The sequence below is a fragment of the Heterodontus francisci genome, chromosome 13 (assembly GCF_036365525.1).
Source record: "Heterodontus francisci isolate sHetFra1 chromosome 13, sHetFra1.hap1, whole genome shotgun sequence".
Taxonomy (NCBI): Eukaryota; Metazoa; Chordata; class Chondrichthyes; order Heterodontiformes; family Heterodontidae; genus Heterodontus; species Heterodontus francisci.
The window spans coordinates 35664269-35682264 of record NC_090383.1 but is presented as its reverse complement, the minus strand read 5'-3'; the positions used below and the strand labels follow the sequence as shown (position 1 = coordinate 35682264).

The window sequence follows — 17996 nt, the reverse complement described above, 5'->3', positions numbered from 1 at the left end:
ATTTTGTCAGCTCCTGCATTGTTCCTTTTCACCTCAAATCTTGGATCGGAGGGTAACCTCAAATGGAAATAAAGACTGAGCGTCTTTGCAGGGCCGCCTTCTCATCTTTTTCAGTCAAGATCAACTAAAATAGAGTATCATCCATTTAGTCTTTACTTTAGCAAAATGGAATGAGTTTAGTGTTTAGGGTTATGACAGGGCCCCGATCCATTTCTGAACAAAACATAAAACACATATGATGTTGAAAATCTGAAATAAAAACAAAACACGCTGGATAGATTCAGGTTAGAAGCATCTGTTGGGGGATCACAAACCAGCTCACGTTACAGATATCGATCTTTCCGAAGAATCCAGTTCTGAAAAGAAAGTCATGCATTTATATAGTACTTTTCACAACCTTGGGACATGCCAATGAAGCACTTTTGAAGGCTAGTCACTACTGTGATGCAGGAAACATGGCAGCCAATTTGCACACAGGCAGCTCCCACAAACAGCAAAGTGATGGTTTGGCCAGATAATCTGTTTTTGTGATGTTGATAGAGAGAAAAATATGGGCCAGGGCACCAGGGTTAACTCCCCTGCTGCTCTTTACAGTACTGCCATGGGATTTTTTAATCTGAGAGGACAGAGGGTGCCTCAGTTTAACATTGCAACTCAAAGACAGTACCTCCAATAATGCAGCATTCCCTCAGTGTTCCACCGGAAAGTCAGCTTTGATTTATGCTCTCAAATCCTGGACTTGGGACTTGAACCCAGAACTTTCTGACTCAGAGGTAAGAGTGCTACTGAAAGAGCCATGGCTGACAGCATCTATAACTGATAGATGAAGTGATGTACTTTCTTGATGGATGCTCCCCAACCTGATGTCCCTTGTCTTTTTTTTCTGGGTTATTTGGAAGGAGAGGTGCAAGGGCTTAATGGGAATTTATGAGGATGCTTTGCAACACTGACGTCTGTATGTTGGTCTAGATACTAAGCTACGTTTAAACTGCGTTTCTTTTTGCAATGTGTAGTTTAATAGAAAAAACAATTTAAGTCACAATGAACTAACGAAATACATGATGTTGATTGCTATAATATCCTGTGGGTTACCACTGACCAGAAACTTAACTGGACTAGCCATATAAATACTGCGGCTACAAGAGAAGGTCAAAGGTTGGGAATCCTGCAGCGAGTAATTCACCTTCGGACTCCCCAAAGCCTGTCTACCATCTACAAGGCTCAAGTCACTTGCCTGGATCAGTGCAGCTCCAACAATACTCAAGAAGCTTGACACCATCCAGAGCAAAGCAGCCTGCTTGATCGGCACCCCATCCACTACCTTCAACATTCTCTCCCTCCACCACTGGCACAGTGGCAGTAGTGTGTACCACATACAAGATGCACCACAGCAAATGTGCTGTGCCTTCTTCGACCCGCAACCTCCACCACCGAGGGCAGCAACACATGGGAACACCATCTGCAAGTTCCCCTCCAAGTCAACATCATCCTGACTTGAACATATAGCAACATAGGAGCAGGAGTAGGCCGTTCAATATCATGACTGATCACCCACTTCAATGCCTTATTCCAACACTATCCGCATGTCCCTTTATGTCATTTGTATTTAGAAATCTGTCAATCTCTGCTTTAAATATACTCAATGACTGAGCTTTCACAGCCCTCTGGGGTAGAGAATTCCAAAGATTCACAACCGTCTGAGTAAAGAAATTTCTCATCATCTCGGTCCTATGTGGCTACCTCCTCATTTTGAAATTGTGTCCCCTGGTTCTGGACTCCCCAATTACCCTGTCTATCCCTTTAAGTATTTTGTAGATTTCAATGAGATCACCTCTCATTCTTCGAATCGCTAGAGAATACAGGTCCAGTTTACCCAATCTCTCTCCCTAGAACAGTCCCGCCATCCTGGAAACAAGTCTGGTGAACCTTCGTTGCACTCCCTCTATGGCATTCAGATCCTTCCTAAGGTAAAGGGACCAAAACTGCACACAGTACTTCAGGTGTGGTCTAACCAAGTTTCAATGCAACTGAAGCAAGACTTCACTACTCCTGTACTTAAATCACCTTGCAATAAAGGCCAACATACCATTATCGTTCCTAATTCCTTGCTGCACCTGCATGTTAGTTTTCAGTGACATATTGACGAGGACACCCACGTCCCTTTGTACATCTACACCTTCTATTCTCTTAGCATTTAAGAAATATTCTGCACATCTATTCCTCCTACCAAAACGAATAACCTCACAATTTTCCACATTATATTCCATCTGCCATGTTCTTGCCCACTCACAGTCTATCCAAATCCCTTTGAAGCCACTTTGCATCTTCCTCACAACACACATTCCCACCTTTATCGCCGTTCCTTCACTGTCGCTGGGTCAAAAACCTGGAACTCCCTTCCGAACAGCATTGTGGGTGTATCTACACCAGCTCACTATCGCCTTTCAAAGGCAATTATGGATGAGAAACAAATGCTAGCCTTGCCAGTAACACGCACATGCCATGAAAGAATTTTTAAAAATCTTTCATGGCTTGCTTGGAAATAATCGAGGGACTCAGTTAGCACCACTTAAACAACTATATGAGGATTTCTAATTTCAACAGAAGCACAGTGTTATGAAAGTGATTTTTTTTTTGGTTAAAATATTTTTAAAGGAATTTATGGTTAAGCTGAATAAATGTTGGATCAGTTGTTTTTTTTTTAATTAAGAGGACATTGAGGGAGCCAGATTGGCAACTGTGTTGCTGGCTGTCACATGGCTCCAGTTAGGCTCAAAGCAGATGCCTTTTTAAATGGGGCAGAAAAGTGACAAGCGCTCCCCTGATTGGACAAGCCCAGTAGTTAGAAAGAACACCTGGATGGGGAGAAAGTAAAAGTGTCTGTGTCTGTGTGTGTGTGCGTGTGTGTGGTTTTATCTTCCAGAAGGAGATAAAGTCAAGCGCTGTTGACGTGTCAAAAAAGGGAAGGAGACAATTCCAAGGAAGACGAGAACCCAGCTCGCTTTACCACAATTCCCTAAACGATTCTATGAAGTTCACTCTGTCGAATCATCTTGTTTCCTGTATTTGGGGAAGGCCTGCTAAATTACTTTTAAGTGTGTTACGACCAGGTGAGAAAGGTGTCATGGGGTCTTTCTCAGCCTTCACCTGGTCTTATTATAACAGGGTTTTAGTTTGAAACACACCGTGTTCTGAGCACCCACTTGGTGAATCCTTGTTCACCGCTTTCCAATTATAAGACAAAGAAATTAGCATAAACAGGCTTTCTTAGGTTGAAAGAAGAAAAGTGAAATTTATTAAAAACTTGAACTTAAACTCTAATTCGGTTAACGCCTACGGATCCACGCTGTGTCTCACGCTAGCATGCATACACGATACGCACATGCAAATAGAGACAGAAAGGCGAAGAAAACAAAGTGGAGAGGTTTGAGGCAATATCAGAAGAGTTTCATGTTACTGTGCTTTGAGCTCACTGTAGTCCTTTTGTAGATAGATCTTGCTTTTCGTTGGGGCCCAGTATTCTTCTTAAACCCTGTTCACTGTAGGACACCTTTCTCTCTCGGGGTTAATATGTCTTCAATGGATTCCAAAGCTGGTGAGATAACGAGATGAGAGCAGACAGGAGACAAGCCTTTTTGAGTCTAGGAGCACACAGCTTTCAGGGTTTTAAAACTCTGTGGCAAGTTCAAATTCTAAAAAACTCCAACAGCCAGTAAGTCATGTGACTAAACTGGTCTGACCAAGTGTGTGTGTATTCAGCCATCTTAGCAGTTAACCTGGAATGTTAGCTTCTCCACCTTCAATGTCTGGTAATCAAAAGTGCACTGTAGATTAAATTGGAGCAGGGAGTGGCCCCTTTGTCCTTTCCAAGTACTGTCTGTTACCATGCAAATGTCTTTCCAGTCAAAGGTCTGATTTTTTTTTTTTAATAACAAGTTCTTTCTTTACTCCATGTGGCGAAATTAATGTGTCCCATTCTTGGCAGGTGGGGGCCTGCATGATAAGTGCCTCCTGACGAGAACGGCGTGCGCTTGGAAGTTTGATGTTCCAGTTTGATGCAGCGTGCCTCATCTGCTATTTGCTTCAGGAGTATGCAAGTGATCTGCCCGCGTGTTTTTTTTTGTCTGTAACAGAGCTCGGATATAAAAATCCTTTGAAATTTCTTTTTCAGTAAACCAGTGTGTGTGTGTGCGTGCGTGAGAGAGAGTATGTGAAGGGACTTTAAAATTTGATTCTCCCTGCTGCTTTCACATGCGTTCAAGTCCTCTGAAGAAGGAATTTTCTTCCACACAAGATCAGGGGGCAGTTTGTTCAACCTTGCCCGTCTAAGAGCGAAGTCCAAAGTACGGAAAGTCCTCATCAGAGAACTCCTCTTTGCTGACGATGCTGCTTTAACATCTCACACTGAAGAATGCCTGCAGAGTCTCATCGACAGGTTTGCGTCTGCCTGCAATGAATTTGGCCTAACCATCAGCCTCAAGAAAACGAACATCATGGGGCAGGACGTCAGAAATGCGCCATCCATCAATATTGGCGATCACGCTCTGGAAGTGGTTCAAGAGTTCACCTACCTAGGCTCAACTATCACCAGTAACCTGTCTCTAGATGCAGAAATCAACAAGTGCATGGGAAAGGCTTCCACTGCTATGTCCAGACTGGCCAAGAGAGTGTGGGAAAATGGCACACTGACACGGAACACAAAAGTCCGAGTGTATCAGTCCTGTGTCCTCAGTACCTTGTTCTATGGCAGCGAGGCCTGGACAACGTATGCCAGCCAAGAGCGACGTCTCAATTCATTCCATCTTCGCTGCCTCCGGAGAATACTTGGCATCAGGTGGCAGGACCGTATCTCCAACACAGAAGTCCTCAAAGCGGCCAACATCCCCAGCTTATACACACTACTGAGTCAGCGGCGCTTGAGATGGCTTGGCCATGTGAGCCACATGGAAGATGGCAGGATCCCCAAAGACACATTGTACAGCGAGCTCGCCACTGGTATCAGACCCACCGGCCGTCCATGTCTCCGCTATAAAGACGTCTGCAAACGCGACATGAAATCCTGTGACATTGATCACAAGTCGTGGGAGTCAGTTGCCAGCGTTCGCCAGAGCTGGCGGGCAGCCATAAAGACAGGGCTAAAATGTGGCGAATCGAAGCGACTTAGTAGTTGGCAGGAAAAAAGAGAGGCGCAAGGGGAGAGCCAACTGTGCAACAGCCCCGACAAACAAATTTCTCTGCAGCACCTGTGGAAGAGCCTGTCACTCTAGAATTGGCCTTTATAGCCACTCCAGGCGCTGCTTCACAAACCACTGACCACCTCCAGGCGCGTATCCATTGTCTCTCGAGATAAGGAGGCCCAAAAGAAAGAATGAAGGAAGAAAGGTAGAAAGGGGACTTTTAAAAAATTTAATGCTGGAACTTTAAAAATTCGATCTACGTGTTTATGTTTTACTTTATTACTAGTTAAGACTTGCTTTATAATAAACAGTTAATTTTGTTGTTCAGTAAAAAAAACCTGATTAGTGTGTTCTATTCTGGGGGAAAAACAGTGTATCTGATTGACTGTTTCAGTAATTGGGAAAATTTAAAAAACATGTTTTGATCTGTGGAGAAGCGGGACTGAATTAACAGTGCACTCCTCCCACCTTGGTCGAAACAAATGCTAGCCTTGCTAGCGATGCTCACATCCCATGAAAGAAAAAAAAAATCGTTCATTGCTTGCTTGAAAATATTATAGAGGGACTTAGTTAGCAGTTGAACAGCTATGTGAGGATTATCAATTTCAACAGAAGAGTAGCAGCTTAAATATTCTGATCAGCAATGTTAAGCTACACGTCATATGCATGATCTTATTCTTTGAAGTGCAGGTCATTTGCTTGTTTTGTAGATTTACTTACATTCAGAGGAAAAAATCCTGAAGACATTGTCCCTTTAAGCACTGGCAATGTATAGAAGCCATAATCATTACACAAAATTTCTCACTGTATATACAACCCTGCTTTGGAAAATTATGTGGCTGTTTATAAATAAGACCACAGTAGAGAAAAAGATTGATGCAATGAGTTTGCAACAAGGGTTTTGTGCTGTCACACATTAGTGCCATTGTTAACCAGCTAAAATACAATTAAGAAAACATTCTGAGATGGAGTAGCCTCATATATGGTTTATGACCATGGAATGTTACCCATTGAATGGATTCAGGGCTAAATAATGGAGCCTATAATGTTAGATTTACCCTAACGTTTTTGGTTTTTGACTCCGGGGATGATGGTTAAGTTTCAGTTATTTATTCTTTTGAAACTACTACATGTGATCATTCATCTTCTTTAGCAGATTGAATACCTTGGATAAGGCTCATGACAGTGCAAACTAAACCAAATCTAAAAGAAGAACAAGCTCCGTCAGCTGACATTTTCTCATTCAATTGGTTGTCACATTTTAGAATTTCTATTTCACCACAGTAGGTTCTTGATACAATTCATATTGAAATGATATCAAATTTAGCTCACAGGGGATTAACCATAAGGAAGGGAGGGGTGGATGGTGGATTAAGTCTGAACTGAGCAGTTTGTGGAATGCTGCCTCTGGCACATGGACACTGGAAGTCCAATTAGGCATTCTTGTAAACTTGCTTTCCCATTATTTCAGGATGGTATTTATTACATAACACACCAATTGCGACAGTAAGATTTCTTAATCTATGCCAAAAAAGGATTGGATGATTACAGTGGGATGGGTTCTTTGCTGTGAACTTAGTAGGAGGTGGTTCAGGGGAAATACCAATTTTGGGTGTGAGGAGGAAGAGCATTTTATCTGGCAGCTTTAGTTGTGAATCCCTGGACAGGAAGAGCTCGCAGAAAGTGAAAGCTCAAGCTGCTGGCTTCCTGGCAGAGAGCTAAGTCAAGGTATGATTATACTGATCTACAAATGTTGCTCTACTCATTTATTTAATAATTGCAAAGTAAGCAAATTTGTTGATAGTGACCTCACCATGCTATAACATTAAGTAGCCTATCTTTCAAAAGGTTGGAGAAGTACACATCAAAGCACATGCAAAATTAGTGTGATGCTCATATAACAAAGGAGTTTCACTGATACGAGCTCATTGGTCACACTATCATAGGACTTGATATTGGCAGTGAAGATAGAGTCATAGAGTGATACAGCACAGAAACAGGCCCTTCGGCCCATCACATCTGTGCCAGCCATCAAGCACCTAACTACTCTAATCCCATTTTCCAGCACTTGGCCCGTAGCCTTGTAAACACTTCTTAAATGTTGTGAGGGTTCCTGCCTCTACCACCTCTTCAGGCAGTGCGTTCCAGATTCCAACTACCCTCTGGGTGAGAAAAGATGAACTCCTGATCATAAGGAACACTTACAGAAGAGAAGTCACATTGAACCCATGAGAATATCTGTAGCAAACTTGAAATTTATAATAGTTATACCTTGGATGTCAATGAAACGCATTAAGACATACACTAGGTTGTACACTTATGGTTATATGGCACCCTTGAGGTCATAACGTACTAAGTACACAGTGCGTGAACTATGAGTCACGTACTCAGTTGAATTTGAGAAATCACAAGATATGTAAAGACTACTTAGTTGAAACCTTTTTTTGCTTGGGAATGGAATACTTCCTATTTTACACAGTGACACTATCAGGTCAGATATAGATAGCACAATTAATTGGAAAGCAAACCTCACTATGCTGTATTGAAGTAACCTGCTTCAACCACCAATCTCAGGTAAGCATCCCCATTGCATCAGAGTGAAATTTTCCATGTTCCAAACAACCAGAAAATGTTTTCTTGAAAAAAATTAACGCCTAGAATGCAAACCTTCGTCAAATTCTTCATACTAGCAATGAAAAAGAAACTGACCCACTTCTTGGGAAATGTATCTTTTCTCAAGCATGCACGCTGCTGTCATGTCACTATGATCAAGGTCAAAATAACATTTAAAAGATCACCCTTACAATTTTTCATGTTAATGACCTGCTCCTATTCTAATTCAGTACAGAAACCCCAGTTCCGATATTAATAATGGTTTATAAATGGTCATGGTGCCCTTAATTGGTTTTGGGCATAACTTTCGAGCGTAAGAAAACATTTAGTGAAAAGGATGTACAGCCTCATTATTATTGGTAATGCATAATGTTAGATTAGATTAGATTAGAGATACAGCACTGAAACAGGCCCTTCGGCCCACCTAGTCTGTGCCGAACATCAACCACCCATTTATACTAATCCTACACTAATCCCATATTCCTACCAAACATCCCCACCTGTCCCTATATTTCCCTACCACCTACCTATACTAGTGACAATTTATAATGGCCAATTTACCTATCAACCTGCAAGTCTTTTGGCTTGTGGGAGGAAACCGGAGCACCCGGAGAAAACCCACGCAGACACAGGGAGAACTTGCAAACTCCACACAGGCAGTACCCAGAATCGAACCCGGGTCCCTGGAGCTGTGAGGCTGCGGTGCTAACCACTGCGCCACTGTGCCGCCCAGCAACTCACTGCTGTTAGGATACTCCCCCATCTAATGATGATCAAATGTGCTTTTTAATATCGAACAGTAATTCACTTTGAAATACTTGTGCTGGTTACCCCACTGGGATTTCCAAATGATCTAGCTGGGGTAAATGGTGGGATTGCAGCTTTCAATCTTATAATGCAAACCATCTTCCATTAAAAAAGACAGAAAAAGCTTGTAGGAGTTTGAATGATAAAAGCTAGAAGGCGAGGATGCAAAAACAGCGAGCCTATGAAATGCTTTTAAATATTGCCAATAACAACTGGAATACTGTCCTCCTTCAAACTGCTCCAATATGTTCTTTGTACTTTTTTGTATCTAAGTTTTAACTTCACTCCAATGCATTTGAAAATGCTTTAAAATAAATATCATGTGCAGAATAAAGGCCACACTACATCAATTTGCAGCCACATGGCACCTTTAATTGGTAAAAAAGGTCTAAGGTACTTCATAGAAGTGTAATCAGAGCCAAACAGAGAAACAAAGAAAGAGATATGCTAAAATAAAAGCAAAATACTGCGGATGCTGGAAATCTGAAACAAAAACAAGAAATGCTGGAATCACTCAGCAGGTCTGGCAGCATCTGTGGAAAGAGAAGCAGAGTTAACGTTTCGGGTCAGTGACCCTTCTTCGGAACTGACAAATATTAGAAAAGTCACAGATTATAAACAAGTGAGGTGGGGGTTGGGCAAGAGATAACAAAGGAGAAGGTGCAGATTGGACCAGGCCACATAGCTGACCAGAAGGTCACGGAGAACAGGCAAACAATATGTTAATGGTGTGTTGAAAGACAAAGCATTAGTACAGATTAGGTGTGAATATACTGAATATTGAACAGCAGCAAGTGCAAACATGAAGAAAAACAACCTGAAAAAAACAGTGGGTCAGCAAACTGAACAAACTAAGATGAAATGAAATAAATGCAAAAAAAGATTGTAAAAAATGTAAAAAGGAATGTAAAAAAAAAGGAAGAAAAAATAACTAAAAATGAAAGTAAAGTGGGGGGCTGTCATGCTCTGAAATTATTGAACTCAATGTTCAGTCCGGCAGGCTGTCGTGTGCCTAATCGGTAGATGAGGTGCTGTTCCTCGAGCTTGCGTTGATGTTCACTGGAACACTGCAGCAATCCCAGGACAGAGATGTGAGCATGAGAGCAGGGGGGAGTGTTGAAATGGGAAGCAACCGGAAGCTCAGGGTCCTGCTTGCGGACTGAGCGGAGATGTTCCGCAAAGCGGTCACCCAGTCTGCGCTTGGTCTCCCCAATGTAGAGGAGACCACACTGTGAGCAGCGAATACAGTATACTACATTGAAAGAAGTACAAGTAAATCGCTGCTTCACCTGAAAGGAGTGTTTGGGGCCTGGGATAGTGAGGAGAGAGGAGGTAAATGGGCAGGTATTACACCTCCTGCGAGTGCAAGGGAAGGTGCCCTGGGACGGGGACGAGGTGGTGGGGGTAATGGAGGAGTGGACCAGGGTGTCACGGAGGGAACGATCCCTTCGGAATGCTGACAGGAGAAGGGAGGGGAAGATGCGACTGGTAGTGGCATCACGCTGGAGGTGGCGAAAATGGTGGAGGATGATCCTTTGGATATGGAGGCTGGTGGGATGAAAAGTGAGGACAAGGGGAACCCTGTCACGGTTCTGGGAGGGAGGGGAAGGGGTGAGGGTAGAGGTGCGGGGAATGGGTCGGACACGGTTGAGGGCCCTGTCAACCACAGTGGGGGGAAATCGCAGGAGGTGTAATACCTGCCCATTTACCTCCTCTCTCCTCACTATCCCAGGCCTGTATGATTGCCTGTATCGGTAATTGGGTAAACATTTGGATAGATGTCGTGACTTGTGCAGAAGTGGAGCTAGAAAAGAGTGCACTCCTCCTATCTCAGTCGTAACACTAAAGAAGTTATGGATGGCATCAAATTGAAAGAAAAGGCGTACAGTGCCGCAAAAATTCGTGGTAGCACAGCTGATTGAGAAAATTTTAGGAACCAGCAGAGGATGATTAAAAAAAGAGATCAGAGTATGGGAGTAAACTAGTAAGAAGTATGAAAACAGACAGAAAAAGCATCTACAAATATATAAAAAGGAAAAGAGTAGCTGAAGTAAGTGTTGCAGCTGCAGTATGTGGGAGCAGGTAGACACCAGTGTGATCCACAGCAAACAGATCTGCAGTAAGTGTCTGCAGCTCAAGGAGCTTCAAGTCAGTGAGATGGAGGCCTAGCTACAGACACTGTGATGCATCAGGGAGGGGCAAAATATTACCTGGACACTTGGTTCCGGAAGATAATCACATCCCTTAGGACAGAATCTTCTGATTTGGTCAATGGTCAGGGATAGGAGGGTGTGACTGCTAGTAAGGCAGGTAAGGGGATCGAGAAGGAAGTAGAGAAGCCACAGCCCTTGCAACTGTCCAACAGGTCTGAGGTTCTTTCAGCTCTGAGGTTCTTTCAGCTCGTATGGATGAGAGCGAGGGTTGCAGGGTGGATGAATAAACTGACCATGGCACCATGGCAGGAAGTCATTCAAGCAGGGGGAGTAAATAGGAATGTAGTAATATGAGGAGATAGTATAGTCAGGGGGATAGACACAGTTCTCCGCTGCCAAGAGCGAGAGTCCAGAAGTTGTGTTGCCTGCCCAGTGCCAGGGTTTGGGACATGTGCTCAGGGCTGGAGAGGAACCTGCAGTTTTTGTGGTCCACGTGGCTCCTAACGACATTGATAGGACTTGGAGAGAGGTTCTGCATAGGGAGTATGAGTAGCTAGGAGCTAAATTAAAATAACAGAATCTCAAAAGTAATAATCTCTGGATTATTAACTGAACCATGAGCAAATCGGAGTAGGGTAAATAAGATTAGTGTGTTAAATGCCAGGTTCAAAGATTGGTGCGGGAATAGTGGGTTTCAATTTATGGGGCACTGGCACCAGTACCGGGGAAAATCGGAGCTATACTGTTGGGATGATCTTCACTTGAACTGTGCTGGGACCAGTGTTCTGACACGTCATTTAACTAGGGCGGTAGAGAGGGCTTTAAACTAAATAGTGGGGGCAAGGGATCAATTGAGGAAAGATGTGATAATTTAAAGAGAGCAAGGTAGCAATAAGGAAATTGATAATCTGAGTGTGGCAGGAAGGGACAGAGTGTACAAACCTAAGAAAGCATCAGTGGATAAGGCTAGGGGTTGTGAAAATGATAAAAAGACAGAATTAAAGGCACTCTATCTGAATGCATGCAGCATTTGCAACAAGGTAGATGAATTGATAGCACAAATAGAAGTAAACAGGTATGATCTAATTGCCATTACGTAGACATGGCTGCAGGGTGACCACGGCTGGGAACAGAATGTTCAAGGGTATTTGACATTTAGAAAGGATAGGCAAAAAAGGAAAAGGAGATGGGGAAGCGCTGTTAATAAGGATGAGATCAGTACATTAGTGAGTGAGGATCTTAGATTGAAGGATCAAGACATAGAAACAGTTTGGGTGGAACTAAGAAACAGCAAGGAGCAGCAAACATTGGTAGGAATTGTTTATAGGCCACCAAACAGTAGTGATAATGTAGGGCACGGTATTGTCATGGAGCTGGTTTTTTTTCTCCTCTGTTTAAAACAGTGCACCTTTAAGACTGTGCACAGTCTGCCAACAACTGCATCTGTTTCCCAGGCCACAGCAGGAGAGAGAGAGAGAGAGAGAGGAGGAGACATGGTGTACTGTAACTTTTAATGGTGGAAAAAGACCAGTTTTAACCTGTCTGAACTGGAGTCCAGCAAAGCATGCCCTGAACGAAGCAACTGTCTGTTTCTCTTAGCAGAAAAACTACATTGAGTTACAGGCTGTGTTATTGCCTAAGGAAGAAAGAAACCCTGGAAAAAGAACATTTGCCTTCAAGATTGACACTCTGTCGTTCGTTTGTGTTTGCTGGAATTCTCGGTAAAATTTCTACTGAAAAACTACCAATTTTAGAATCCAAATAGACCTGTGGCTATACTCTTTGTTAAAGGAACTGTGTAATGCCTGCTGCAACTGAGGTACTTTGAACGTCTATCCATCATAGGCTGTCAAATTCGCCTGGAGGCTTCGAGTGGCATCTGATTGTTCTAATCTGGAACACCCCATCAACCAGGAACACAACTCATCAGGACTTAGAACCCAGCTACTTAATTTATTCCTAAGAAATACTATTTTTAAAAACCGGTTAACCATTGCTAGTTTTGAATGCATGTGTGTGCATGGGAAGGTTTAGGTTAAATAAGTTAGAAAATCTTCAGACACAGATTTATCTTTAATAGTGTTAAGATTTTGTTGATTAATAAATAGTTAATTTGTTGCTGTTTAAAGATTCCTGGTTAGGTCTGTTTTATTCTGGGGATTACTAAAAATTTGGCTAATTTCCAGTAAGTGGGAAAACTTTAATAATATACAGGACTGAATTGACAATGCATTACTCCTGCCTCGGTCATAACAATATAAATCAGGAAATTACAGGTGCATGTAACAAGAGTAATATCGTAAGCATGGGGGACTTCAATTTACATATAGACTGGATAAACCTAATGAGCACTAATGCCGTAGCGGACAAATTTCTGGAAAGTACACGAGATGCTTTTCTAGAACAGTATGTTGAGCAACCAACTAGAGAATGGGCTATTTTCGATCTGGTGTTGTGCAATGAGAAAGGGCTAATTAAGAATCTTGTTGTGAAGGAACCTCGAGGGAAGAGGGACCATAATATGATAGAATTTTACACCAAGTTTGAAAATGATGTACTTCAATCCAAAACTAGGGTCTTAAATCTGAACCAAGGAAACTACAAAGGCATGGGGGTAAGTTGGGTGTGGTAGATAGGGAAACTACATTAAAAGATATGATGGCAGACAGACAATGGCTAGCATTTAAAGAATATATGGTTTACAACAAATTTACATTCCTTTGAGGCACAAAAACCCAACAAGTTAAATATTGTATAAGATCAAAGAAAAAGGCTTATATAGTTGCCAAAAACAGTTGTAAGCCTGAGGATTGGGAGCATTTTAGTATTCAGCAAAGGAGGACCGAGAAACTGATAAAGGGAAATAGAATATGTAAGCAAACTAGCGAGAAACATAAAAGCAGACTCTAACAGTTTCTATAGGTATGTAAAAAGGAAAAGATTAGCAAAGACATATGTGGGCCCATTACAGGAAGAGTCAGGGGAATTTATAATGGGGAATAAAGAAATGCTAGAGAAACTAAACAAATACTTTTGTGTCTGTCTTCATGGAGAAAGATACAAAAAATCTCCCAGGTATACTAAAGATACACGTGCAAGGCAGTTGGATATCTGTTGCATTTCTGTTATGCTGTAAGGCATTTTTAAATATCTCATGCATTTCTCTTTATAAGTAAAATGTAACCAGTTGTGTTGTGAACCAATGTGTGGGGCTCACCAGGTCGTAAGAGCATGGCGTGTGGAGGACACTGGGACGAAGGGAGAAGAGTTCTGACCAAAGACTTTCTTTGAACAACAAGGACAGTTTAACTGAACGCACACGTACGTACCAGGACATGCCACTAAGGTGGTGGCCCCAGACTATTACAACATCAGATACTCTGCCTACAACAACTCGCAAACAATGGCCTCTTGGAATATGTGTGAATGGTTTCCTTCTTGCCTTATCAAGATGTAGATATCACATCCATTGCTGGTTTGCACCTAAGGCCCCCCCACCCCTTGCTGAGAGCAGGATATGACACCATGCATGTGGTCTTGCATAGCCATGGTGGGATTGATAAGGCACTGAAACCCAATCGGGGGACTCAATTCGAGACATTGCCTTGTATGTCGAGGGACCAGGGTCAGAACATTGTTGCTGCAGCCGGGAAGTGTGACTTGGTCAGTCACAGAAAGGCTTGCAGAAGAATTTGTTCAGCACACTGACCACCCCAGGCACGAGCTCCTGTATGCGGGTCCAGCTAAGCAACTGGTGTTCTAAGTACATACTATTGTTTAGTGGGTTAAGAAAGGTCTTCCACATAAAATGGAAATTGCATCCAGTGTTTGTTTCGTCTCATTGATACTAAGTACGGGGTCAGGACCTTAGAGGGAAGTGACCCCGTTTAAGAATCTTACAGATTCTGGTGACCACAAGCAGGGACCCCAAAAAGTAAACAAAACCAACTATAGATGGGTTAGTCACAAAATATGTGGCGGGGAGACTGCCCCTGAAGGAGGGGTGGGTTAAGGTGATTCTGGAAGCCGAGTAGGAGCTGATCAGTGGACACAGGGATCCACATGCAAACGAGCACTAGTAAAGGCAGTCTGGTTGATATCAAGGGAATGCCATGAAATGGAGGCAAACTTGATTAAACTGAGAAAGGAGAAGGAGGAAAGATTGGCTATAGTGGACAGAACCATGGAAGAATTAAAGCAGGAAAGGGAACAGAGACATAAAGAGAGTGAAGATCAGAATAGAGAAGGGGGGGGGGAAGCGAGAGGGGGCAGGGAGAGAAGGAAATGACATCAGAGCATCCTACAGGGTTCAGCAGTAAGAAAAGGACAAGCTTACTGACCACACACATTATCGGCGACATATTGGGATGCTGGAGGCGAGATTGTAACAGCATCGGGGCGTCATTTGCGCATTAGGGAGAGGACACGATGTAGACTTGGAGAAAGAGGAAAAGATGGGGGAGAAGTTTGAGGATGGCAAGGAGGGGAGAAACGGTGCCTGTGCTGGACAGGCAACATTCTGGCCACCCAGAAGCGAGGCCAGGGAGAATGGATGGGTCTAGTTTTGTAGAACAAGGAGAATGGAAGAGGGGTTGTGGGATCCATGACCCCCTCCGAAGCTGGCTATAAAATTACTATCCCACCTCAGCACCCAACATGTTGAGCTGGTCACTGTCACCTATATGGTTATCCACCCTCAGGAATTTCCTACCCACTATATGGTCTGCTCAGACTCAGTGTTTACCTGCAATGCTGTGACTGAAGTTTTAGCAATTTGGAACTGTAGGGGTTTCACATCGGCAGACAGTCAACCCTTAGTCAGCGCGCCTTTGCTGAAGGCTATTCTCCAAGTGGTCGGGAAGGGGGATGGCCAGTATTGCATCCACAAAGCTAAGGCTTAATCTAAAACTAAGCCTAGGTGGGAGTGGAATAAGGTGGCGGAAGAATTAGCCAAAAGGGGGGCCGTAGAAGGAATGCTTTGGGGCCCCCATCAGTTGGGAGTAGTAATGGCAATTCCTCCCAGTACACCTGTTGAGATCCAGCTCCCACCCAACTTGATAAAGGTACAAATGAAAGGTGTAGTTCTGAGAGCAGCCATTCAAGTCAAACTAGACAACTGCCCAGTGGAAAGACCCTTTGGAGTGCTAGATGGCCAGTTAAGGGAAGGAATGTTATTAAAGATGATAGGTGGGTTGTCCCCGAGGGATATCGTCAAGAGATTAGTCTAGTGCATGGGGGTGCAGAAGTGGGTCACTCTGGCCCTGAGACTACCTGGGAATGGATCAGGCCTGTGGCTTTGTGGCTTAGCATCCACTAGGATGTTGTCAGTCATTGCAAAATCTGTTTGGTATGTGCAGCGAACAAGCCGGATTCTCACCATCACAAGGTTTCCACGGGTCATACTAGGCGCAGAGACACCCTGGCAGGATGTGCAGATCAACCTACCACCAAGAAAGGTAAAAAGTTTGTCTTGTCCTAGTAGACAATTTTACCAAGTGGGTGGAAGCTTTTCCCTGTAAGGCAACCACTGCATTGTGGACTGCCAAGATCCTAGTTAGGGAAGTGTTTTCTTGATGGGGGCTACCGCAGATGGTGGTGTCAGATCAGGGCAGCCACTTCACAGGACAGGTAATGCAGTCTACTTTAAAGCTATTAGGGATTGAAGGTAAATGGCATGCTGCATACAACCCCCAGTCTTCAGGTATCATGCAACGCATGAACCACACCCTCAAAAATGTTATATGTAAAGATCTCCTCGTTCAGTACTGTAAGTGGGATGAGATCCTCCCACTGATAGTCATGAATATCTGAGGTACAAAATCCAAAGGGACGGGTTATTCCCCTCATGAACTGGTCAGTGGGCGTCAGATGAGAACACCAGTGCAATCTGCTTGTGCGCACCCTTACTGAGATTTTGTATACAACATTATGAGGGGCATAGATAGGAAGAAACTCTTCCCCTTAGCAGAGGTGGCAATAACCAGGCGGCATAGATTTAAGGTAAGGGGCATGAGGTTTAGAGGGGATTTGAGGAATGAATTTTTCACCCAGAGGGTGGCTGGAATCTGGAATACACTGCCTGAAGGGGTGGTAGAGGCAAGAACCCCCACAACATTTAAGAAGTATTGAGATGAGCACTTGAAACGCCATAGCATACGAGGCTACGGGCCAAGTGCTGGAAAATGGGATTAGAATAGATAGACTTGATGGCCGGCGCAGACACGGTGGGCCGAAGGGCCTGCTTCTGTGCTGTTTAACTCGATGATTCTGGGACACAGGTCAGGGAAATGACCAAGGACAAATTTACAGCTGAGTTCTGGCAGACATTGTGTTCCCTATATCTCAAGGGTCACAGACACCAGCATAACTGCTTGAACTTGAAGCCACTGAAACCTCAGGAGTGCAGTGTGGGAGATCAGGTCATGGTCCTAAATTATGCTAGAGTGGGAGCATTTGAACCACTCTAAGACCTCTACTCTATAGTGAACAAAGCCAGCCCTATGGTGTATGCAGTCCACGCTTCCCAAGCCAGTCAAGCGGTTTCACATTAAACAGATGAAGCTTCACCAGCCGCCAAACGCAGGACCGAAGCCCAACGGTTCTGGCTAAGTTGCCTCTCTGCAACCCTGTGATCCAATCATGTGGGATTGTGATGAAACCTCAAACTCACATCAGGGGGATATCATAGATGATACTCCCGTAGGTGACATTACAGACGACAGCTGGACATTCGAACACTTTTTTCAGAGGGCAGCTGGAGATACTAAAATTGAGGCATCTGGGAGAACACCATCGCCATGACAGAAAATGCCAATGCAGCCCGAGGAGGAGCAACAGGGATAGGAGATCCAGATGGGACTCTAATTTCATGTACCATTGAAGTTCAATTATATAATATGCCTGTGACCAAATTTGCTCGCAGAGCAGGGCTTGGTTTTGTTTTTTCTTTTATCTTACAGAATCATGCAGGCGATGCTAAGGGTGATGATCCTGGGATTCGTGACTGGCAACCTATGACTGGACAAGATGCTTAGCACTTCAAAATAAGAAGGATAATAATAATAATGCAAAGCCAGTCATTTTGCGCATCTGTCCACTGAAAGCCCGAGGGCTGAGGCGGAGGTATACATCAGGAATCCAAGGATAGAGTGGGGCAAATTGGTGGGCATGAGAAGGAAGTTACAACATGGTGCTCAAAGGAAATTGCAAAATAAAGTGCACCTTCAACAGCGCCATGAGAGTCTGG

The 17996-nt window shown here is 43.5% G+C and overlaps 1 protein-coding gene across 9 annotated transcripts in view; it reads right to left on the bottom strand.

Moving 5' to 3' along the window:
- Nucleotides 1-17996, bottom strand: part of senp6a (SUMO specific peptidase 6a) — a 230720-nt gene that overhangs the window by 152274 nt on the left and 60450 nt on the right. The window lies entirely within an intron of this gene.